We start from the raw sequence: 24,266 nt of genomic DNA, 5'->3' as shown, positions 1-24,266 counted from the left end.
AAAATAGCATCTCTTCACAGATCCACTTTTTCCCCCTGTGTGTTACTACTAAGAGAAATTATGCATATTTCAGCTTTTAAAAGCATCACCAAATCTTAAGACTTGCAGCTAAGCAGCATATTCGGAGTAGGGTTATCAAGTAATCGGGGGGGGGGGACTGGCCTGTCATGCTCTTGCGATTTTAAAAGCAGCTCGGTCAGCAGAAATAAGAATAACAGAATCCTAGAACTGTAGCATTGGAAGGCGCCTAAAGGGTCATCTAGTCCAACCCCCTGCAATGCAGGAATCACAGCTGCTTTGCATTCCTGGACATCAAGCTGCTGCTGAAGAGACAGGAGCAGGGGTCAGTCAAAAACTGAAATGGCATCTGATGGAGGCTACATCATTGCATGGGCAAGAGTCATGATACATGATACCCATGTAACCTTGGGTTACAGATGCTTCAGGTTACAGATGCTTCAGTTTACAGACTCTGCTAACCCAGCAATAATACCTCGGGTTAAGAACTTTGCTTCAGGATGAGAACAGAAATCTTGCCACAGCTGCAGGGTGGCAGCGGGAGGCCCCATTAGCTAAAGTGGTATACCTCAGGTTAAGAACAGTTTCAGGTTAAGAATGGACCTCCAGAACGAATTAAGTTCTTAACCCGAGGTACCACTGTACTGGATACTAATTTGCTACCAGAAAGACCAGATACTGCTTTCTAACTAGATAACCAGTATCCGATTGGTGATGTGCCCCAGACTCCGCAGGCATGCTTTGAGCGTCATCTAGCATGTGCCCAGAAAGGAAAAAATAGATGCTAAATTAAACAATTTTATACTTCATTAAGCATTGCTCCTTCCAGCTTTGGCTTTGTTTCACTGTACTGTCAGCATCTGACTTGTTTGCTGATTGTCACAGCAAATAATATTTAGCCTCAACTGGTCTTACAGAGCAATCTCCCCTGCCCCCTGCTTTAATTAAATACATGTAGGCTTTTTGGACATGGGCTGTATAAGACATTCGGAGACATTGTTATAGTCCTTTCTCAAAATAAAACGATTGATTTGCTATCATGCCTCTTATTTCAGTAGGACGTTTCCATGGATACAGGCTTACAGGGTTGGCTTGCAATGCTCTGGCAATGCTGGAGAGCACTAAAGCATATTCCTAGCTAGCCTGCTGTAGATCAAGGGTGTGAATGATTATTGCAAATCTGAAGTCAGGATCTGCTTTATACACTCTTTTTATTTTCTTTCTTTTTATAGCTTCATGAATGGATTTTTTTTAAAAAAGAAAGAAATAGTAAATTGTAAACTGTGTGCAGTTGTATTGTCCAAGCGATGAGGATGCAGAGATCACAATACTAGTCCTGTTATATTAAAATAGGCAAAATAGAGAATACCCTAAGATAAAATGTACAGGCGGTTTGCCTCTTCAAAGCCTGTCAATTAAATATTTCCCCGTGACAAATACTTCCATAACTGGGTTTACATTTAGAAACCATATCGAATAGGATGCAGTATGATTAAGAAATGAAGTGGGGACAAAAAGGAGGCAGGGAAGGAATCTGGGTAGCTGGTTGTACGTTAGTTGAATTATCTTGTGAAGACTATTAATGTAGATTCCAGAGTGCAGAAGGCAAATCAGCTGGTGTGCATTCTCCTTTTCTTTCTGAACCTTTTCAGAGTCTCGTCATACGTTACATGGCAAATGCTTGATTTCTCCTCCATCTGTATGCATGGTAGGCTGCCATGACCAAACTCAGCTCCCTGGCCAAAGCACTGGTATGACATACTCATTTGCTGTCTGCAGACACTAGTTTTACAGGCACAGTGAACTATGTGTGAAGTGAGAGAGCCTAAGGAGTGTAGGGATGGCAGAGTGTGTCTGTTTCACTCCGTGTCAATATTGCATGTGTTCTGTTATCTCATTAATCCGTAATTAAAATAAAAATCTGGGCAAAAGTTAAGATTTAAATACAGATTTAAATGCTTACTTAAAAATACATAGTTGAATATTTATTTTAACCTATATTTCTAAATGTATTCCCCCCCCCCGAAAGGCATATTTTAAAATGTATTTACGTGCATTCCTATAATGCAAAATTCAGAGAACTGCAAAATTGAAAGGGTAATACTGTTCCAAGCTGTCTATTAGTCTTGGAGGTGAAGATGAGTCCAGTTTGTTTGCAAACAGAAATGACATTCTTCCCCCATCCCTAATCCTAGGTGTGCTAATTAGGAAGTCTCATTGACCTCACAGAACTTATGGTGCTGTCATCTCAGTGTTGGACGATGAAAGACGCATGGCAAGCAAAGTGACTTTTTGACACTAGCCAGGTCAGCAGAGGCTCATCAGGGATCAGAGCTTCAAATGGCTATCTGAGTACTTCATACAATTTCCCCTGGGATAGCTCAGTTGGTAGAGCAGGAGACTCTTAAGCTCAGGGTTGTGGGTTTGAACCCCACATTGGGCAAAAAGATTCCTGCATTGCAGGGGGGTGGATTAGATGACCCTCAGAGTCCCTTCCTGCTCTGTGATTCTGATTATGATGGGCAAAATGGCAACACAGATAATGACTTCCTTACGTACTAGGTCGGGGTGGGGAACCTTTTTAGCCTGACAGATCAGATCTTTATCTGGCCCGATCCCCACACTGCTTTTTTTTCTGTGCCCACCGCAGGCATAATAAAGAATGATTATAAGCCACAATAGATTCTGGTGGGACAGGTAAGTGCACATTAAAGTCTATCCCATTGGACTAAATGGGATGTAGAAGTGCATTACTTTGGCTGGATCGTGCCCACTCTTTGGGTGGTTGGGGCATTCTTAATTTGAGAAGAAGGCTACCAGAGAAATTATAGATAATATCAGAATACCTGAAGGAACGTCTCCATCCCCATCATCCAGCCTGGACACTGCAGTCTTCCTCTGAGGGTCTTCTGGTGGTTCCCTCACTACGAGAAGTGAAGTTACAGGGAACCAGGCAGAGGGCCTTTTCGGTAGTGGCTCCCTCCCTGTGGAACGCCCTCCCTTCAGATGTCAAGGAGATTAAGAACGACACAACTTTTAGAAGACATTTGAAGGCAGCCCTGTATCAGGAAGCTTTTAGTGTTTGATGCTTTTTTTAGACAATCCCTAAAGCTGTTGAGCTTTCTTTTCTTTTTTTTTATAAAAATGCCAAAAAACCTGTGATTTTTTTATTGACTTGCCTAAGATCCAGGACAAAGTGCCACCTTTCAGAAATAATTCCCCCCCCGGACATCAATCCAGAAGTCCCAAATATTGCAATGAATTGCAGCAGTAAATAAATGGATGCCATTCAGAATCTTTCTCCCACACCCAAATTTAAAAGCCCAACTAAATGCTACATTCATGATAAAATGTTAGTGGTGTTAAGGCTCAAACTGGATCTGCTACAGGCCAGGCAGGTGTTCTGTTTGGGGATCTCCCCTTTTTTCTTGGCTTCCTGTTATTTGACTTTGCTGCTTGAATTGGCTCCATTTATTTTCCCCCTTCTCTATGCCTCCTTGTCTGTTTTCTTCATTTTGCCCTCTGTGTTTTCTGAGACTCTTCCGTTAATGCTCCTTTTGTGCTCCTGACACCCCTCCTTTAATTTGGGAGAGCATTTGCTTCTCTCCCCAACATTCCTTTTTGTAGTAATTTGGTACTGAATCCCTGGTCTGCTTTCCCCTTTTGTGGCTTTCTTAGCAGCTGCTCTTTGGCAAGCAAATCTACTGTACGCCGTGATCTCTGCCTTCTCTCGTTGCTGTTTATTTATTTTTGGTACTCTGTAGAACTTAGGAAGCTGCCTTATTCTGAGTCAGACCAGTAGACCATCTAGGCTCAGTATGTATGTATGGGTGGTATTCAGTGCTAGTCCTCCACAGAGCAGACTCCCTGAAGTTAATAAACATGACCAACACCCCATATGCACTATACAATTAAAGCAACATCATACCATTTAACAGTCATACCTTCCTCCAGAGAATTCTGGGAACTGTAGTTTGTTAAAGGTGCCGAGTGTTATTAGGAGACCCCTGTTCCCTACAGAGAACTACATTTTGTAAGGTTCCCTGAGAAGAAGAATGGATAATTAAACCACTCTGAGAATTGATGGTACAATTGCCAAAAAATAAAGTTTCAAACAAAGCTGATCCCCAAGAAGCAACAATAAAACACCAACACTCAAATGCCTGGGAGTAAAGAAAAGTTTAAAACCAGCAGGGAAATGATGTCCAAGTTGCTCCCAGACAGGCCTCTTTAGGGAGAACATCCCTTAGATGGGGAGCCAGTGCGGAAAAGGCCCTTTGACTTGGCACAACTCTCTGAACTTCTACAGGAGGAGGTGCTCAGAAGAGGGCTTCTGGTTACGATTTAAAGGTCTGGCAAGGTTCCCAAGGTGGAAGCTGTTCCACAATGCACTGGGTCTAGAAGTGTACTGACAGCCAGCGTGGCCAAATCAGATTCAGTGTTATATTTTCTGACTATGTAGTTTCAGTCAGAAATCTGTGGAGGTTAGAGTGTTGGGCCAGGAATTTGGAGAGCCAGATTGAAATCCTCACTCATGAAGCTCCTTGGGTGACCTGGAGGCAGTCCGGCTAGACACAAGGCAAGGCAGGGTTCAGACTGAATGCTGGGCTGGATACAAAGCAAGGAGAGATGGGGTTTGGGGTGGGAAGGGCTGAGGGAAACACAGAGACAAAAACCGGATTCTTGATCTCGGGACCCTTCATGAAAAATTTGGTTACAATATCTTAAGAGGTGTCCAAAAGTGCAGAGAACAGACAAAGAGACAAACAACTTTCCAAAATACACAGGAGGTAAAGTATATTGTCAGGGGTTCAGGAGCAGAGGCAAGGGCAAGGGAGGAAACAGAGAGCGAGGGGGAGGAGGCAGAAGAAAAGATGAGTGATGACGACGACCCGAGATCTCCGAGTCTTTCCAGTGAATCAGAAGATTCACAGAAAGGAGCACCAGTGGCCAGGGCAAGGGGGGAGCCTAGGGGGACACCCCAGGAAGATAGAGCCAGAGGGGACTCAGAGGGGAGCAGTTGGAAATCGGGACCAGCGTCACCGCCAGAGAGCAGGGAAGAGGAAGGGCGCCAGGGATCAAGCGCTGGCAGCTCACAACAGGGGGGAGGGCACGAGTCAGGAGTGGCCACACCTCCATCGGGGAGCGAAGAAACGGTCAGACGGAAGGTGGAAGGTTGGGCGCGCGCGCCAAGTTCAAATGCACAGGAAGGTGGCGCAGTAGGCAGCCCGGAAAGGGAGCCAGGTCCTAAAGCCCGCCGAAAGGAGGGAGAAGAGTCAGGGGGGTCAGCGTCAGCGTCAGAGGAATCCCGGAAGAGACCCCGGGGGGCAGAGGGACCCAGAGAAGAACAGTCAGGCGGAAAAGGTGGAGCAAGGCTAGGATATTAAGTTGGTGTACAAGGGGCGGAGACTCAGATGGAGCTTCGCCGATCTAACCATTAGACGTAGGGTTGCACGCAGCAGCTTGAGAATGGAAACTGTAACTCAATAAAGACTTTTATTTAATGATCGCTGGCTAGCGTGATCCTCTGTGAGCTAGGATCTGGAAGCAACTCTGACAGTAAGCTCCATCTCCTAAATTGTGGGCATCTACAGCCTCGCGGAGAGGAGAGAAAGCGGGTGCCTACTAGCGAGCTCACGAACGGCAGACAACATGACGGCCGAACAGCAGATAGCGGAACTCAGAGAAGCAGTGTCGCGACTGAATGCCGAGGCTCTTGCATCCAGGAAGAGAGAGGAGGACGCAGCTGCCGCCTACAGGGATCTCCAGGTCAGGTTGGAAGTGCTTACGAAGCAAGGGCAACTGACACCCAAACCGGAGGGGATTGGGTTGGGGAGACGAACAGGCGGTCTGGTCTCTCACTTTGATGGGAATTTGCAACAGTACCCCAACTTTAGAGCAGATGTAATGTGTGCACTGCAACTGCTGAACAAAGACTTTAGAGATGAGCAAGAGAAGGTGGGATTCATCATGTCCCATTTGCATGGAGATGCTAAAGCATGGCTGCGCAATTTGTGGAGAGATAAGGATCCGGCGCTCCAAAATGCGGATGCCTTTATTAAAGCGATGGATGGGTGCTTTTTATCAAGCATTGACGTGGATCTTGCTCGGCAGCAGATACATGGACTGAAGCAAGGGAGGGCCAGCGTAAGGCAGTACCATGCCCGCTTTTTCGCTTTGGTCAGTGCTCTGGAATGGGACAGAGATTCGGCTCCTGTAAGAGACCTGTTTTGGGAGGGATTGCACGGCTCGGTTAAAGATGAAATTGCGAGGGGGGAGAGACCCCGGACCACGCAGGAAATCGTTCAGAGGGCGCTGGCGGTGGGGGTGCGGCTGGAAGAACGTCCGTGGAGCAGTGGCGAAGGGCGTGGAGGGCGCGAACCAGCCAGGGGCTCCTCCTTCCTTCCCAGAGAAGCAGCGCGTGCGCAATCCACGCCTCCGCCAGGAGGAGGAGCGGAACCTATGGAGGTTGGAGGTGCAAGGGCTCAGTCAGCAGCCAGAGCCCTAGCACCGGCAGCAGTGAAAGCGAAGCCTCCTAGAGGGAACAGGAAGTGTTACATCTGCGATGATCCACAGCATATGGCGAAAGAGTGTCCCCAGAGGCTCCACAAGCACACTGCAGCCTCAGCAATGGTAACTGCAGCAACGCAGCAAGGACAACCACAGCAGGGAAACGACGGAGTCTGGTTGGAGGAAGAGGCACTGGGGCCCAGCCAGACGTGTCAGTGAAGCAGTCCCCAGAGATTTTACAGCCCATGGACCCCCTCCCGCCCAAACCAGTAGTGAGGCTCACCGCGTCGCTCCAGCTGCCCAATGGAATCACCATGGACGTGCCAATCACCATTGACTCCGGAAGCAATGCGGACTTTATAGGGCAGGACTTTGTCGACCGGCACGCTATACAGTTGCTGCCTGCCACGCTGCCCCTGCAGGTTGTCACGGTGGATGGCAGGGAGCTGCTAGGGGGGCAAGTGGTGAAGCAGACGCCACCAATGGTGATGCGACTTGGGAATCACAGGGAAATCATCAGCTTCAATGTCACTCAACTATCGGACACGCCCATTGTATTGGGCATGAGTTGGCTGGACAAGCACAGCCCGACGCTGGCTTGGTACCAGAGGCAGCTGACCTTCGGCTCTTCCTTTTGCGCTGAACACTGCATCGTGCCCAGGCAGGAAGGAGAGGAAGAGGAGTCACAGCGGCAGCTAGGCACGCTGCAAGCGGTTCCCCACAAGTACGCAGAATTTTTGGAGGTTTTCTGCGAGAAGGAGGCAGACAGGCTACCCCCCCACAGACCATATGACTGCAAAATTGACCTGCTGCCGGGGGCGGCGCTGCCCAAAGGGAAGCTGTATTCCATGTCTGAGGACGAACTGCAGGAACTCAAAGAGTTCATAGATCATAATTTGGAGCGCGGTTTCATCCGAGAGTCCAAGGCAGCGGGGGGCAGTCCGGTATTCTTTGTTAAGAAGCGGGACACGCCCCAAAAAAGACTTGTAGTGGACTATCGCATCTTGAACAGTGTGACCAAGCCATCGGACTTCCCCATGCCCCGAATCGACGACCTCCTCGCAAAGGTACGGAAGGGCAGAGTGTTCACCAAGTTGGACCTGCGAGGGGCATACAACCTCATTCGCATGCGGGAAGGAGATGAGTGGAAGACAGCCATGTTCACGCCCCTGGGCACCTACGAATATAGAGTTATGCCTTTTGGATTGCAAAATGGCTCCCACGTTTTTCAAGCTTTCATGCATCACGTGTTGGCGGGGCTCCTCTACAAGACGTGCGTCTGTTTCTTGGATGACATCCTGATCTTTTCGGAATCGCAGCAGGAGCATGACAGACACGTCAAGGAAGTGCTGAGCAGGCTACAGCAACATAGGCTTTACGCCAAGCTGGAGAAGTGCCAATTCGACGTGACGGAGGTGGATTTCCTGGGCTACAAGTTGTCTGATAAAGGACTCGCCATGGACAGCGCCAAGGTCCGAGCAGTGTTGGATTGGAAAAGCCCACGCAACCGGAAGGAGGTCCAACGGTTTGTCGGCTTCGCGAACTTCTATCGCAAGTTTATCAAAGGCTTTGCGATGCAGACAGCGGCCATCACGGACACGCTCAGCTCCAAGAAAAAGAAGTTCATCTGGACAGAGCAGGCGGAGCAGTCCTTTCAGGCACTCAAGCGTCTCTTCGCGTCGGAAGAGCAGCTGCTTCATGTCAACCCCAGCAGGCCGATGAGGGTGGAGACAGACGCTTCGGACAGAGCCGTGGGAGCAGTCCTGCTGCAGAAAGACCCGCAGGGGGTTTGGAGGCCGGGAGCGTTTTACTCAAGGAAGCTCAGCAAGTCCGAACAGAACTACACCATCTGGGACAGGGAGTTGCTGGCCATTCATGCAGCGTTCAAAGCGTGGAGGCACTTCCTGATCGGCGCCAAGCACACGGTGCAGGTCTGCACGGACCACAAGAATCTAGAGCACTGGCGCACGGCACAGTTCCTGAACCAGAGGCAGATACGTTGGGCTGAGTTCTTTGCGAATTTCGACTTCCGAATAGAGTATGTCCCGGGGGACACCAACATCATGGCGGATGCTCTCTCCCGTAAGCCACAGTATCTGGAGGACGCAACGCCAGCGGCCGCCATGCACATCTTCGCACCGACAGTGTGGGCGTGCGCGGCGGCAACAGTTGACCTGGATGCGGTGCGACGAGCGTTGCAGGATGACTCCTTCGCGCAAGCAAAGATGGCAGAGGTGCACAGGGGCACGGCAGCGACCGACGAGTTCCAGCTGCGAGATGGTTTGCTCATCCGTAAAGGGGCCATCTACGTGCCGGGAGACGAACTTCGCGCCAAGGTACTGCAGCAGCTGCACGACGCGCCCACTGCCGGGCACTTTGGCAAGGAGAAGACGGTGGAATTAGTAGCCAGAGACTTCTGGTGGCCCGGAATGAGAGGGGAAGTCGCGGACTACGTGGCGAGGTGTGACACCTGCCAGAGGGCCAAACCAGTGCACAGACCGCCGGCCGGACTGCTGGAACCGCTGCAAACTCCGTTCGAACCATGGGAGAGAGTGGCCCTGGACTTTGTCACGGATCTGCCCAGCTCGAGGGGCAAGACGGCTGTGCTGGTGGTGGTGGACTTGTTCTCCAAGATGGCACATTTCATTCCGTGTGCGAAGGTGGCCACGGCGGAACAAACCGCCAAACTGTTCATAGACCACGTGTTCAAGGTTCACGGTCTGCCGCGGTCTATTCTGTCCGACCGAGGGCGACAGTTCATCTCGAACTTCTGGCAGAGGCTGATGGGCTTCCTGAACGTCAAGATCAACCTGGCGTCGGCTAGACACCCGCAGACCAACGGGCAAGCGGAGCGGGTCAATGCCATCATGCAGCAGTACCTGAGATGTTATGCGAATCAACAGCCTGCGACGTGGGTGGATTACCTGCCTCTCGCCGAGTTCGCCTACAACAACACGAAGCACGTGTCCACGGGGGTCACGCCGTTCTTCGCCAACAACGGGAGGCACCCCAGAACCTTCCCGGGACTGGAAAGAATGGGGGAGGGGGAGCCGCAGACAGCAGATGCGTTCGCGTCGGAGTTGCAGGAGGTCCACGATCAGCTGCGGCGGCACCTGGAGCTGGCTAAACACGCATACAAGGTACAAGCGGACAAACACAGAAGGGTTGGCGAAGAGATCCATGTGGGAGACTGGGTCTGGTTAGCAGCCCACGCAGTGCCGGCCAGGTCGTTGGCGAAGAAGAAACTAGGGCATAAACAACTGGGGCCCTACCAAGTCGAAGAACAGGTCAACCCGGTGGCTTTCAGGCTGGCTCTTCCGGAGGGTTCCAGAATGCATCCGGTGTTCCACAGATCGGTGCTCACTCCCTACAAGGCACCTCACAGGTTTCAGGAACCAGCAACGGCACCGGGTCCGCTCCGAGAGAGAACCGGGCAAGGGGGAGTGGCACAGGAGGAGCGCATCAACGAAGTCACGGAGATTTTGGACTCCAGATGGGGGGAAGAGGGGGTAGAATACCTTCTCGCCAAGGAGGGCACCCCGGCCAGTGCCAACAGCTGGGTGCCGGGCTACGCTTTAGACGAACCTCTGCTCAAAGAAGAGTTTCATGCCCTCTTCCCACATAGGCCAATGCCAGCAGACTTTTTCGACGACTGGCTTTTCACGCCCACGCTTTCAGCCAGCACGTTCCGGGGGTTCGACTCGGACGAGGAACCGACACGAGACGCCCGTTCCCCGGAGGGGTCACCCTCGGGATCTGCTTCAGAACCCTCGTATTGGTGGGATGATCGACCAGAGGAGCAGTTCCGCAGAAGGTGGCTGGAGGGTCCAGGACGAGCAACGTCTCCAGAAGGCAACGAGGGAGAGACGGACATGGACGTTTTCGGGGACGACCCGGGTTTCGAGCACGGCGGCACAGAGATGGAAGCGGAGGTGACCGTCGTCAACGAGAGCAGGGAGGAAGAACCGGAAGACTTCGGATGGCGGCCCGCCACGGGAAGCGAACTGTATCCGACATTCGTCCCCCTGACACGGCAGCACCCAGATCCCGCACCGGAAGGAGGGGAGGGGGGAAGAGGGGGCTTCGAGGGGGGGATGGATGTCAGGGGTTCAGGAGCAGAGGCAAGGGCAAGGGAGGAAACAGAGAGCGAGGGGGAGGAGGCAGAAGAAAAGATGAGTGATGACGACGACCCGAGATCTCCGAGTCTTTCCAGTGAATCAGAAGATTCACAGAAAGGAGCACCAGTGGCCAGGGCAAGGGGGGAGCCTAGGGGGACACCCCAGGAAGATAGAGCCAGAGGGGACTCAGAGGGGAGCAGTTGGAAATCGGGACCAGCGTCACCGCCAGAGAGCAGGGAAGAGGAAGGGCGCCAGGGATCAAGCACTGGCAGCTCACAACAGGGGGGAGGGCACGAGTCAGGAGTGGCCACACCTCCATCGGGGAGCGAAGAAACGGTCAGACGGAAGGTGGAAGGTTGGGCGCGCGCGCCAAGTTCAAATGCACAGGAAGGTGGCGCAGTAGGCAGCCCGGAAAGGGAGCCAGGTCCTAAAGCCCGCCGAAAGGAGGGAGAAGAGTCAGGGGGGTCAGCGTCAGCGTCAGAGGAATCCCGGAAGGAAGAGACCCCGGGGGGCAGAGGGACCCAGAGAAGAACAGTCAGGCGGAAAAGGTGGAGCAAGGCTAGGATATTAAGTTGGTGTACAAGGGGCGGAGACTCAGATGGAGCTTCGCCGATCTAACCATTAGACGTAGGGTTGCACGCAGCAGCTTGAGAATGGAAACTGTAACTCAATAAAGACTTTTATTTAATGATCGCTGGCTAGCGTGATCCTCTGTGAGCTAGGATCTGGAAGCAACTCTGACATATATGTATAGTAATTATTTTTATTTTTTAAAGGACCGTGCCCACAGGCATACAATCTAAACAACAACACCCCGGGTGGGGGGCAGAAGGAGAGCAAGAGGTCAGAGGCCAAAGGATCAGAAGAGAAGGTACAGGGTTGACCAGTATTTAAATAATTGCAAAGAAGAATGAGGGAAAATTTTGTGACACGATGGGTTCCAGAACAAAAACGAGGCTGTGAGAGAGAAAGGATGGAGATGTAAAACTTAAGAAGTAACCTGAGGCTTAGCTGAGTTGAAATAATGCCATCAGTACATTAGCAGAGCAATCCTGTGTACACCAATTGCAGCAGGGGTAGCATCACTATGCTGGTGTAATGGACATCAATACCTATTCAAGGAGGGGGACAACACACAGCCATAAAAGACAAAATCAGTGTAAATGTGGCAGTGACTATGCCACCAAAATCGACCAATGAAAAACTGTGTTTGGAAGGAACACAGTACAAAGTAATAATGTTGGGGGCCTGCCTTCAGCACACACCCCTGCACCAACACCCACCCACACCGAAATATCATGCCACAGCACTGCCTGCGCCATCAGCCCCACTTGGCTCAGTCCATGACCACTCTGCTACTGTCAGTCCCAGGCATGCATCCCTACATGCAGCTGTTTGGATTTCCTTATGCTGCTAGCAGCCACCAGTCTGGAGCACACTGCATGAAGGTAAGGAAGGAGAGCCCACATAACACAGCTTGTTGGGTAGGATGTCTAGAGAGAGCACAAAAGCCCCCTTGGAATGAGGGTTCAAGACCCACCTAGGAAAGGAAACATTCTTGTGGCTTGCAGGGCAAGTGCATCCCAATGGGTCACATTTATTAATGGCATTTATACCCCACCCAGCGGCGTAGCGTGAGTTGTCAGCACCCGGGGCAAGGCAAGTAATTTGCGCCCCCTAACCCGGGGCAAGGCAAGTAATTTGCGCCCCCCCCAACCCCTAACCTGCCGATCTGAGTCGAGTTGCTGCTGGCGCTGCCGCCCAAACCACGGCGCTTGCCCGGAGGAGGAGGGGGGCAGAGAGGCGAGGAAAATGCAACATGGCCCAGCAGCTGCAGCAGCAGCAGCGGAGGCGGGGCTGTGAGGAGGGGCTGCCTGGCACGTCCTCCGCGGCCCTGACGCGCGGGGCTGAGAGCCGCTGCCTGCCGGACGCCTTCAGCCCGGGCGCGCGCACAGCTCGTCGGTTCCACGAGACATGGGGCTCTGCTACAGCCTGCGCCCGAGGCTCTTCGGCGACTCCGGAGGCAGCGAGCGCGCCCCCCCAGATGTTGCGCCCGGTGCGGCCGGCCCCCCTGGCACCCCCCACGCTACGCCACTGACCCCGCCTTTCTTCCAAGGAGCTGAAGGTTGCACATATAGTTTTCCTCCTTCCTGTTTTCTCTTCACAACAACCCTGTGGGGTAGGTGCGGCTTAGAGGCAGTGACTGGCCCCAGGTCACCTAGCAAACTTCGCTGTGGCTCTGGGGGGATTTGAACCCCGGTGCTAGCCTAGCACAGTAACTACTGCAAAGCACTGCCTTTCTTAGAGGCTGGTACAGCAGTTGTTGGGTCCTCATTTTATCTGCATCTTTGCTGGTGCAGCAACTCACAAGACTGAGCTGCCAATCCAACGTCTTTCTGTAGAGAAAGCTTTGGTGGTGGTTGCCCTCATTCTTTCTCACAGCATATTAAGAAAATGATCATTACTGGCACAGAATTTAATGTATTATTCAAAAGCAAAGAGGGAAGGTGTTTTTTTTTTTTAAAAAAAGGAAAAAGCAAGCAAGCCAAGCTTTCATATCAATAATTCAATCCCTCCGCAGCCATAGCACTAGTTTTGCCACTTCACTCCTGGCTATCTCCTCATACATAGTTAATGTTTAGATGCCCCACTGCATACATCACGGCAGATGGCAAGAGGGGCCACGGTCTAACACCAAGTGAACCATTTATTTATTGTATTTATTCCAGTCATTTATATCCTGCCTTTAAGGAGGCTTATGCGTAAAGTCAAAATACAACAATAAAAATGGCTATAAGTCCATTTCAAAATCTACCCGCCAAGATCCTTCCCACAGGGCATTGGGCCTGCAATGAGAGAGCAGGTTCTGATGTCTTCTTCCCCTCCTTCATTTCACATAATATGGTCCAGGAGGGAGAGAGGAAGACAGGGGATGAAGATAACATCAGACACCTGCTCTCCTCCAGTAATGTACTTAGTTAGTTTAGATTTCTTTTCCATCCAGTTTGTCCCCAAAGACTCAGGATAGAGATACAATGTAACTCATAGCTGAAATCAGTTATCACTAAATGTTGATAGTGCTTATTTGGACTGACCAGGACCAAATGATGTGAGAAAGCCTCTTCTGTGGTTTTATAGCATGCTCCTATGAAAGAAATATTAAAATAGAACACAACCATTATTAGAGGTAATGTGTGCTTAGTGGTTGATGTGCATAATAGCTGGGCATTGTGCACATTCACCGCACCTCATGGAATATGTGTTCATAATCTATCAATGAAAGAGGGAATTGTGCACTATTCCCAGTCAATATACATATTCTCCGGCAGGCCTTGGGAAATGTGCATACCTCAAGAACGTTTTGTACATTCTCCAGTCAATATGCATAATCTCCAATAGGCCCTGGGGTCTTTGTATATCTTAACTGCATCTTGCACATTCTTTAGACAATATGCATAATCTCTAAGAGGCCTTTTTGATAGATATTTGTAAATTCTCCAGGCTATATGTCCTCCACTGCAGAGCACCTATAAACCACAAAGTGAGTAACAGGATAACAAAACCTTGATGAAGTTGGAGTCTTATACAATAAATAATTTGACAGATTCATTCTGTTTGGCTTCAGCTTGGCAAGGGCTCACTACATCTCCCATGATATAATGCCACATTTTGTGGTTGTAGATTGGAGGGTAACCATGATCAGAAGCAGCAGGTGGAAGGAAAAAACATTTCAGCCAGCAGAGGGCAGAGTGTCACTAAAATTTTTTTTTTTTGGAACTTCAATTTCTTGTATGACTCTTGTTTTCTAACCAAAACAACACTGGCGTAGGAGAAAAGAGAAAGCAGCACAAATATTTGGACTGGCCTTCCAAGATCAAGTCAGGCTGAGGAGGTGAATAGCTTATGATCCCATGAAGACAAAAATGGCCCAAAACTGTGTAGAAAGGTGTTTCTCCATGATAAGCAACCCTCATGAGTTCACAAATGGTAATGCAGAAAGAAAACCCAGTTAAACACACACACACACACACACACACACACACAAACTACGCAAAAATGTAGTGGTAATGAAGGGATAAAATAGACTCAAATGATTGCTCCCTTAACTAAGAAAGTCTGGAAACAATTACAAACAAGATTAATTGCAATGACGCACCCTCATAAAATTATTAGAGAAGAAATAGCTAAGTGGGTTCCAATAGTAATCTATATTAAAAGAGAACTGGGTAGAACAGACGTAAGGATAAACTGTATTCCGCCATAAATTACGTATGCTGTACAGAAGGAGAAGAATTTAAATTTAATTTTATATTAAATTAAATTTAATATAAATCCATTTTATACACCTGTATGTATATATGTATGTATGGTAAAGGTAAAGGACCCCTGGATGGTTAAGTTCAGTTAAAGGTGACTATGAGGTGTGGCACTCATTTTGCTTTTCAGGCCGAGGGAGCCAGTGTTTGTCCACAGCTAGCTTTCCGGGTCATGTGACCAGCATGATTAAACCATTTCTGGCACGATGGAACACCATGATGGAAGCCAGAGCGCATGGAAACGTCGTTTAACTTCCCACTGCAGTGGTACCTATTTATCTACTTGCACTGGTGTGCTTTCGAACTGCTAGGTTGGCAGAAGCTGGAACACAGCAATGGGAGCTCACCCCATTGCATGGATTTGAACTGCCAACCTTCTGATCCGCAAGCCCAAGAGGCTCAGTGCTTTAGACCACAGCGCCACCTGCACTTGCCCCATGTCTGTATGCATGTATGCATGCATATGTGGGTGTGAGTGACTGTAATATAGATTGTGTGGATGAACACTATATTATTATTGTTACATTATTATTATTTTTTTAATGAACATTAAGTGCAAAGTACTGTTATATAAAATAGGAATGTATCTATTAAATCACTGCTTATTTATTAAAATCTAAATTTTCAAAAATGTTCACAATAGGTATTGTAAAAGGCAAATAAAATAATAAAGTATTCACATGGGTGAATAAAGGATAAGGGAGTTTAGGACTGCTGGTGATCCCTAAATTAAATAAATTATAGCAAAAAAGGACACATAAATAATTTATATATATATATATATATATATATATATATATATAGCGCAAAGGAGGCACAATAAGTTATCTTGCGATGCAAATAAGGGAAAGTTGTTCAGAAATAAACTTTACTGCATAAGCAGCTTTTCTTTAAATGTGAAAGGGGGGAAATGCATGAATGAGGAAGCCTAAGGAATAAATTAGTCTAAGGAGTAGACAAAAGTCACAACAAGATTGCAAAGTCACAGAATGATTTATGAGCAGCAAGGAATTTCAGCCACAATAAAGGCCCCATTCACACAATCCTTTGGGTTGCCAGGCACAGCACATACCTTTGGTAAAGTATTGTGAGAACCAGCAATATACCTACATTTTGCAGCAATTTATATGATAGCTGCAGGAGTTAGTTTTCTGGCAGTGCTATGATAAAATATACATCTGCAACAAAGTATTTAATAATGTACATTTTGTTAATATAACACTTTCTCTGTTTATACAAAGCTGGCATACATAGATTTTTTTGTGGGGGGGTGACAATGTCACTCTGCTATAAGAAATAGTGTTACCAATTTATGAGAGGTTAGTAGGAATATGAAAGGCCCAATCCCTCAATGAAATGAACTGAGTATGCACACAGTATTCACACAAAGTTTGGCAGCTTCACACAAGACAAAATGTGCTGCAAAGGAATGTGTAGAAAATGTGTCTTAGATCATGTAATTGCTTCAGACCAATTTAGATTACTGCACTTTTATAATTATGCCACAATTCAAACCACTGCTTGGTGGTTGCTGAATTTCAAGTTGGGTGCATTGCTGAAGTCGTCTCATGGCTTCACATGTGAAAATCTGCAGATATGCTTTCAACCCATGTAATGCATTTTAATTGTTTTTAATTCTGAATTTTTAAATTGTTGTATCCTGCCCCAGGACCTGCTGGTGAAGGCTGGTTAATAAATATAGTAATAATAATTTTAAAAATCAGTTTGGAGGCCTTGTCATCAGAATCATCTCTTTCCTTTGATTTTGATGAAAGAGAAGAAATGTCCTGGCAAGAGTTCTGGAGATATACTGCATTACTTGGTGTCCAGTTCTTGCTCCATTTTCCAAATCTACAAAGGAAGCAGGGATTGTAGAGTGGAGGATATAGAGTGTTGCAGCTCCATGTTAAAACAGGCCATATGGTGAGAGTGGCAGAAAGTTATTCCCCCCCCCCCCAATTTACATTACATAGTGGGTTTCAGGTAGCTGAGGCTGTATGTTCCATAGGAAACCAGAGCAGCGTATGGAAATGCTGTTTAGCTTCCTGCCAGAGTGGTACCTATTTATCTATTTGCACTGTGTGCTTTCTAACTGGGACCGAGAGCTGGGACCGAGCAATGGGAACTCACCCCGCCATGGGGATTCGAACCGCCGACCTTCTGATCGGCAAGCCCAAGGCTCAGGTTTACACCACAGCGCCACCTGCGTCCCTATGATGGGAATGGATTACCCCCCCCCCAAAAGAGGATAACTTCAAAATAACATAGTTTTTTGTTAAGTTTGGGATTCTGCACTGGAACAATCCAATTTACTCTTCATATTGTAGAGTAGTTTGGCAAAGGATTGTTATAGAATTACTGTGACATGGTGCCACGTGTTTCTTATGTTTCAGGAGTGATGCTAAAGATCCACGCTCTGCAAATGCCAATTTCTCACATGTATCAGAATGAGGTAAGAGACTGGTGTCATCGGAGACAGAAACCCCATGAAGACACTGCTGCGGATGCATCTCCTAATCTCTTACCAGAAGAATGTGGATTTTAATGAACTTAATATTATAAGCTCTTGACACCTTGCCACTTGGTCCCTTGAATGGATGTGTGCAATGTATAACGACATGCTTGCCCACAGATTCAGTCTTTTTGAGTTGGATGAAAATACTTGTTTTATTTTAGAATATAGATATACGCTAAAAGAAAGATTCTCCTGGTTTGGGTAATGTCGAAAGGCAGTGCCCCAGTCCAGCTAAGGCTGTGCACATTTTCTTCTGTGCTTACAGTGGATTTCTCTGCATGCAGATGGGTGCTGCACACTTGTTTCCTGGACTGGAAATCCCACTGAGAAGCAAGCCTCAGTAATGTGATCATCAGCTTCTGAGCTTTCTGCTTCCCTATCCATTTCCCTGCATAAATGACTGATGCTTTTAATGATGATCTTGCTTCAGTCCTGGATGAGGCATTTCCCTCTAACATCACTAGGTGAATCAAATGCAAAACAACAGCAACAAAAAAAGTTACTGAGTGTGCTCATGATCTATCTCAAGACAGAATGTGACCCAAATGCTGCTTTTGAAGCAATGGTTTAGTATGATGACCCTGTTCGAGTATATGTGCCAAACTTTCTCTAGATAGAAAAGAAAGTACACAATGACCTTACGAATCTGAATGTTCATTTAATGTTGCAACATGTTTTGCATTAGCAGAAATGAGTTTGCATGGTGCTGGCCCTTTGCTACCATGCTGAATTAGTCAGTCATTATGCACTCAAACCGAAGTCAACCAAAATGAGTTTAACAAGATGTAACCCAGGCAAATATTCCCTCCATGGCTCAAATCCTTTCTCTCCATTGTATATAAAAAGGTCCCATTTAGCTGGGACCATCTTCTTTTATTTTCTTTTGTTGTTTCTTGCAAGACAGGAGCATCTTTCCCAGACTGGTCACATCTTCAGTGGAAATGCTTGCAGTAGAATACCTCGGCAAAGGGGCTGTTTTGATTCTGATACTCCAGTATACAGAAGAGAATGATAGCACTTACTTTAGATGCTCTGTTAATAATAATAAAAATAATATTCTTGCATCTAAGATATATTCAGATAATAGACTCACTGAAATCAATGTTCTTGATTAACTTCAGTGCATTTATTCCAATGGGTCTACTCTGAGTATGACTTAGTTGAATACAACACACAATTCCCCAGTCTCATATCCATATGACATATCTCTTCTTGTATCATAGCTGATATCATAGCTGTGCCTTCTATATCATAATTTATTTTTGTTGCTTGCATTGCATATTAAAATTACTTGAATTCTATGTTGAGATTTCTTCTCTCCTGCTTCTTATTTTGTTGCTTTATTTTGGATATCATTCATGATACATCTTTTTCTAGCACTGACAGCTCATTCTCAAATAACTGCCAATGGTGTTGCTGCTTATTATTTCATCCCATCGTCTTGTGTAAAATTACATACCAGGACACTTATTTACCTTTTCTGTGACAATATGCTACTGAGGATACAAAGTACAAATGAATGAAGTGACCTGAGTTAAAGGAAGGAATGTGGTGACTCTGCATGTTCATATGACAACATGAAGGATGTGCACAAAATGAGAAAAAACAACTAGGGATTTTGCACATTGCCTAGTCAACATACATAGTCTCTAGGGACTGTAGCTGGGGAATGTGCACAAGAGGACAATATTATTGTACATATTATCATTGTACATATTATCATCTTGGTGATTATGCACCGAGGAGAAAATGTTACCGTATAAAATGTGTATGGCAACAAATGAAACAGCTGTGATGAATTCACATTCCTCAACATCAGTTAGTGATTATCCATATTTTGATTGGGCAGTGTGCAAACCCCCCTGTTGACCATGCCAATTTGTGCATATTCTTCATGCCTTCATAAGAATATGCACAATTGCTGGTATGCATTTTTCCAGTCAACTCACATTGGTTCCAACATCTGTACACCTGACCTGATGCCACAGAGGGGAAGGGCAGACAGAAGGCTGTGGGAAGCAGGAGTCTGAAGGAGCAACAAGAGAAGGGAAGAAGGGATGAAATAAAGAAGGAATGGAGGAGGTAGAGGGACAGGTGTGGTAAAGTGAAGGATATAGGCAGGGGGGAGTTGTAAAGAAGAATGGTCCACAGCAGCCTTCCCCAATCTAGTTTAGGACAACTCCCATCAGCCCCAGTTAGCACATACAAAAGAGAGTGTAGTGGTTAAAGTGCTGGGAGACCAGGATTCAAATCCTGACTCAGCCATGAAGCTCACTGGGCAACCCTGAGCCAGCCACCATTTATCAACCTAACCTACCTCACAGGGTTGTTGTGAGGATAAAATGGGGAAAGGGAGAACCTTGGGCTCCTTGGATAGAAAAGTAGGGTATAAGTGTAATAAATAAATAAATAAATATGTATTTGGGTACCAGACAGGAAAAGTCTGCTCTGGACAATGTCTTTTTCCCAGCTTCCCCCTTGCCCTCAAACATTTTATCCATATGTTGGGGAAGGCTAGGAACTATATGAATTTCAAGGAAGGTTGAAAATGAAGAACGGAAATGGGAAAATGGTAATGCAATGAAAGGCCTCCATCACACACACGCACACACACACACACACACACACTTGTAGCATTGGGCTTCAAGTTTAGATAATTATTTTCTTTCCAGAATCTGGAATATTGTTAACGATCAAATGAGAGGGGAAGAGAAAGAGAAAACAGGAGAAACGGAAGTAGAAAATGGTATAGAAGTTTGAGATTGGCGGGAGTCAAGAAACAGTATCCACGGGGTGTGAAATCTAAGCAGCCAAAGTCTGACTTCTGATATCTCAGCAGGTATCTCTCATGTATTTTAAAGCTTTTCTTCACAAACACAAGGACTGGGATCTTGGGGGTGGGGTGGGGGAGACCAAAGTAGGCATTTCCAGGTTGTTGGATTCTGTGATATATGCTACATTGCACATTTGTGCCTGTCTGTAGACAAATGGAAAAAACCCACAATAGAATGAAATCATATACACTCCAAGCTCCAAATGGTTTAGGGATCAAAGCCATTGTGAAGCCAGACAAAAATCATAATTACTGAGATGTCCCCCTCAAATTCTAGTAAGTATCTGATAGCACAGGTGTTCTTTTTGTGAAGTGCATAGTCGTGTGTCCCCCCAAATTCCATTGAGGCCATGGGAACTAGGAAGGATTAACAACTCTCAGGTCTGCACTCTGTAGAGTAATCATGTTAAGTGTATTTAAATGGCTAAAATAGCAAGCACTCCCCTCATCCATTTATGGGGGATTTAATATAAACAACATGTTGTGGAGCTAATATTAGCTTGTACTTCTACCTTGGTGATAAGAAGATGTAGATGTAAATCTCATAACACTTGGGCAGAAGACAGATTCCTCCACATGAAATCATTCAAAGCAGGGCACACCGTCACATATATACAGATATAGACGAGTGGATATATCTCTGGCAGAGCTGATATAGATATATATAGCACACCAACAAATCCAATCCAATAAAGGCCAATTGTCAACCCACTGCATTGGGATATTTTGGGTAGCAGTGGGCTCAGTACTTTGCTAAAGTCAATAGCGATAGCAGATGTCTGAAAGAAAAGTAGATAGTGCACAGTCATAGGTGGGATGGAAGTATAAAGCCTTGTCCCTTCTATATGAGGGATAAGAATACATAATACTGCATGTACATAAGGGGAAGGAATATGGATGTATAGTCTTTATGGTGCATTGGAAGGTGTGGCTTGTATACTATGATTCCGTGCTCCTATTTTCTGCATGAATACAAACCTGTCAAAAATAAAATGCTTAAATTATCTTCCCCAGATTCTGAAGTCACAACCCCCTGGCCCCGCTCTTCCCCATGATAAAGCCACAAAAAGCAAGGAATGTGTATTATAACTTTCATTCACCAAATTATATTCTTAAATGTATCTCAAAGGTAAAAACATCAATATGTATCTTGCTTTCATGTTTAAAGGCTAAACAGTAGATTTAAGCATTATTCTGCTGTATATATTTTGATCTAGCAATCTCCAGCAAGGAGCCAAGTAAGATGCTAAATGAAGAAACTTTGATATATCAAACCAATAGATAGTTCATATCAAAGATCTTGCAAGTTTTGTTTGCAAGACCTTAGATCAGCCTTTCTAAGCCTGGTGACCTCCAGGTATTTTATTTTGGACCACAACTCCACGCTGGCTGGGGCTGAAGCGGGTTGTAGTCCAAACATCTAGAGGGCAACAGGTTGATGAAGGCTGCCTTAGATTCTAGTATCCTCCCTAGTAGCTCAGATTAACTGAACTGCAGCACAATCCTATACACATCTGCTCAGATTCAGTCCCCTTAAGTTCATTGGGAGGTTTATTCCCAGGTAAGTGGGCAATGGAGCCTACATCTACTCATAAATGGGTTGACGACTTTCAAAGTTCAAAGAGGAGATGGGCAGTTTTGCACTCAGCTCTTGGGAAAGCATACTTCAAATTCCACTTCCTTGCTTTACAAAACTGCAAGAGAGGTGAAACTGACTGCAGCAAAGAAACCTTAATGGGGGAGACTCCAAAGCTAGAGGAACCTTAAAATCAGTTTTGCTTAAAATGGGAGAATTGGCAGGAGAGGTGAACATTTTGCTTTTTTAAAGTCTAGGCCAACAATGGGAGAACCATTAGGGACAGCAGTGTAATATATGAAGCTGGATACAGAGGGACTGAATGGCATTGTGGTGTTATTTCCCTCTCTCTTGCTTTTCTGCATGTGCCAGCACGTTTTTATATGCATGATATACATTATTGCATATTATCTCCTTTATCTTCTTCCAATGTAAACAAGACTTTTCAGTCCCATAACTTTTTATGACTGCTTTGAACTATAATATCACTAATTACTATTATTTTTAAAAAAGCTTGCCATAAGTGCTGTCCAGTTTACTTACAATCTTACTTTACTTGCCTTGCATTTAGGTAACTCAAATATAGGTAGACCCATGTAGCTCTCAAGAAATATTCTGGAGGCTCCAAACTGGCTGCGAACCTCTCCGTATACATTTCTTAGAGTATAGAAGTATAAAGGGAGATATAAAATAAATTAAATGGCTTGCTTGTAGCAATGATCTGAGGCCCTCCATGGACAAATGGATGTTTTAAAGTTTTGAACTATGTTCTGAATGTGGTTTTCTATCATGCTGTTTCTTAAGAAGTAAATGAATGTTTTATTTGCTTGGCGTGTCTGTGATCATTTTCTCTGATTCTCATAAGACTGCTTCCCCAGAAATGGAATACGACGCTACACATCTCTCTCGTTTCCACCAAGGTCTCTAAGACAGGTTTGCCAAGTCCAGAGGAGGTGCTGAGAGGCTTCCTGTACCCTTAAGAATGCCACAAAAGGGATTTAAACAACACACACATGCTGACCTTTAAAGCTCTAAAGGTTCCCTCTTTCTTTCCATTCAGGACGGTCCTGCGCTTTGCCTGCCCCATGTCACAGAGGGCTGGACCTCATCAGTGGCAGCCTCTCCTCCTCACCCGCCCTCCAGCAGCTGCTACGAGCTGCCCAAGGGAGGAGGCCAGTAGCAGTGGCCATGGAGAGGCTGCCATCACCACGGCCATCACAATCGCTTGGGACTATCACTGGTTCCTCCTCCTCCTCCTCGAGCTTGTCAATGGTGGGGGAAATAGGGACATTCTGGGATCAAATCAGAAGTCAGGATGGCTTTTGCAATTCCAGGACTATACCTGCAAAATCGGGACACTTGGAAGGCATGCAACAACCTGTGAGATGGTCAGGCTGAGAGTTGTGTGACCCATGGTCATCCAGCAAGCTTCATGATATAGGCATGTGAACTCTCAAGTGATGTTAGCCCCTACACCACACTGTCTCATTCCCCCAAGTCATCCTGACAAGCCCCACTGTGTACCTTCAGGCCAGGGGGAGGACTAAGCCACACGGAGTTGGTTGGGAAGCCCCAAGAAAGAGTAAGAAACAACACTCCAATGGGAATTAAAATATCAAAGATTTGCTGGCACCTGTAATTGGATCTCCTCCTTTGTATTCTATATATATCACCGAGGAGCTCTGACATTAATGGCTGCTGTACAGCTTTGTCCCAGAGTTCCATGCAGGTTCTCAAGCTGATATTTATTAGCATGGAGGTCATATCCAATCAGTCTATTGGCACGAACTGCCTAGAGTGTGTGTCTTAACAACGAGGGGAGAATTAAATCTACTGCTTTGCATCATGGTGTTGGAATAAGATGCTAACCGCCCAGGAGACTTAGTTGAATGGGTAATATATAAATGTCATAAATAAACAAGTCAGCAATTCAGCCCTGGAGTCATTGAATTTCCCGCAGCTGTGCAGAAGATGGGGATTTGGAAGAGTCAGACTGTTGGTCCACCCAGCCCAGCACTGTCTGCACTGACTAACAGCAGCTCTCCAATGTTTCAGTCAGGAGCCTTTTCCAGCCTCACAAGGTGATGGCTGGGATTGAACCTGGGACCTTCTGTATCCAAAATATGTGTTCTCCCCCTAAGCCATACACCTTATTACCTGTGCCACTCTGAAGATCCCACAGCTGTTCCGTGTTGGGATCATTGCTTTCCATTCGGACATACAGGAGAGTGGAAAGCGAATGGTAAGAAGCTGCATTAGAACAAGTGAGACATTTTGCCCACCTAACCCTGTGTTATCTATAATGACAGGTAGCAGCAATCCAGGGTGAAGCACAGCAGTCCTTCCCAGCCTAACCTGGAGATGCCAGAGGTTGAACCTG

At 46.6% G+C, this 24,266-nt stretch overlaps 3 protein-coding genes across 10 annotated transcripts in view; 2 read left to right on the top strand and 1 right to left on the bottom strand.

Moving 5' to 3' along the window:
- The window catches only part of AMER3 (APC membrane recruitment protein 3), a 33,401-nt gene extending 10,688 nt beyond the window's left edge, over positions 1-22,713 (top strand). For both annotated transcript variants that reach the window (XM_081008413.1, XM_081008412.1), the window contains one exon: positions 17,356-22,713. The gene's annotated coding sequence lies outside the window, so the exon portion shown is untranslated. The remainder of the gene's footprint in view (positions 1-17,355) is intronic.
- KLHL6 (kelch like family member 6) overlaps positions 1-24,266 on the top strand; it is a 252,558-nt gene that overhangs the window by 41,110 nt on the left and 187,182 nt on the right. The window lies entirely within an intron of this gene.
- The window catches only part of GPR148 (G protein-coupled receptor 148), a 110,777-nt gene that overhangs the window by 35,499 nt on the left and 51,012 nt on the right, over positions 1-24,266 (bottom strand). The window contains exons 3-4 of one of the 7 annotated variants that reach the window (XR_013987185.1): positions 13,996-14,173; positions 11,428-11,603 (exon numbers count right to left, since the gene is read on the bottom strand). The exons of 5 other annotated variants lie outside the window; for them this stretch is intronic. The gene's annotated coding sequence lies outside the window, so the exon portion shown is untranslated. Of the gene's footprint in view, positions 1-11,427; positions 11,604-13,322; positions 14,174-24,266 lie in introns of those variants that run through there. One more of the 7 variants, XR_013987186.1, reaches the window with a different exon arrangement.

Source organism: Podarcis pityusensis, assembly GCF_964106645.2.
Source record: "Podarcis pityusensis genome assembly, chromosome: 5".
In the NCBI taxonomy this organism is placed as follows: Eukaryota; Metazoa; Chordata; class Lepidosauria; order Squamata; family Lacertidae; genus Podarcis; species Podarcis pityusensis.
The sequence above is the reverse complement of the archived record's forward strand: the minus strand, read 5'-3'. Positions and strand labels throughout refer to the sequence as shown.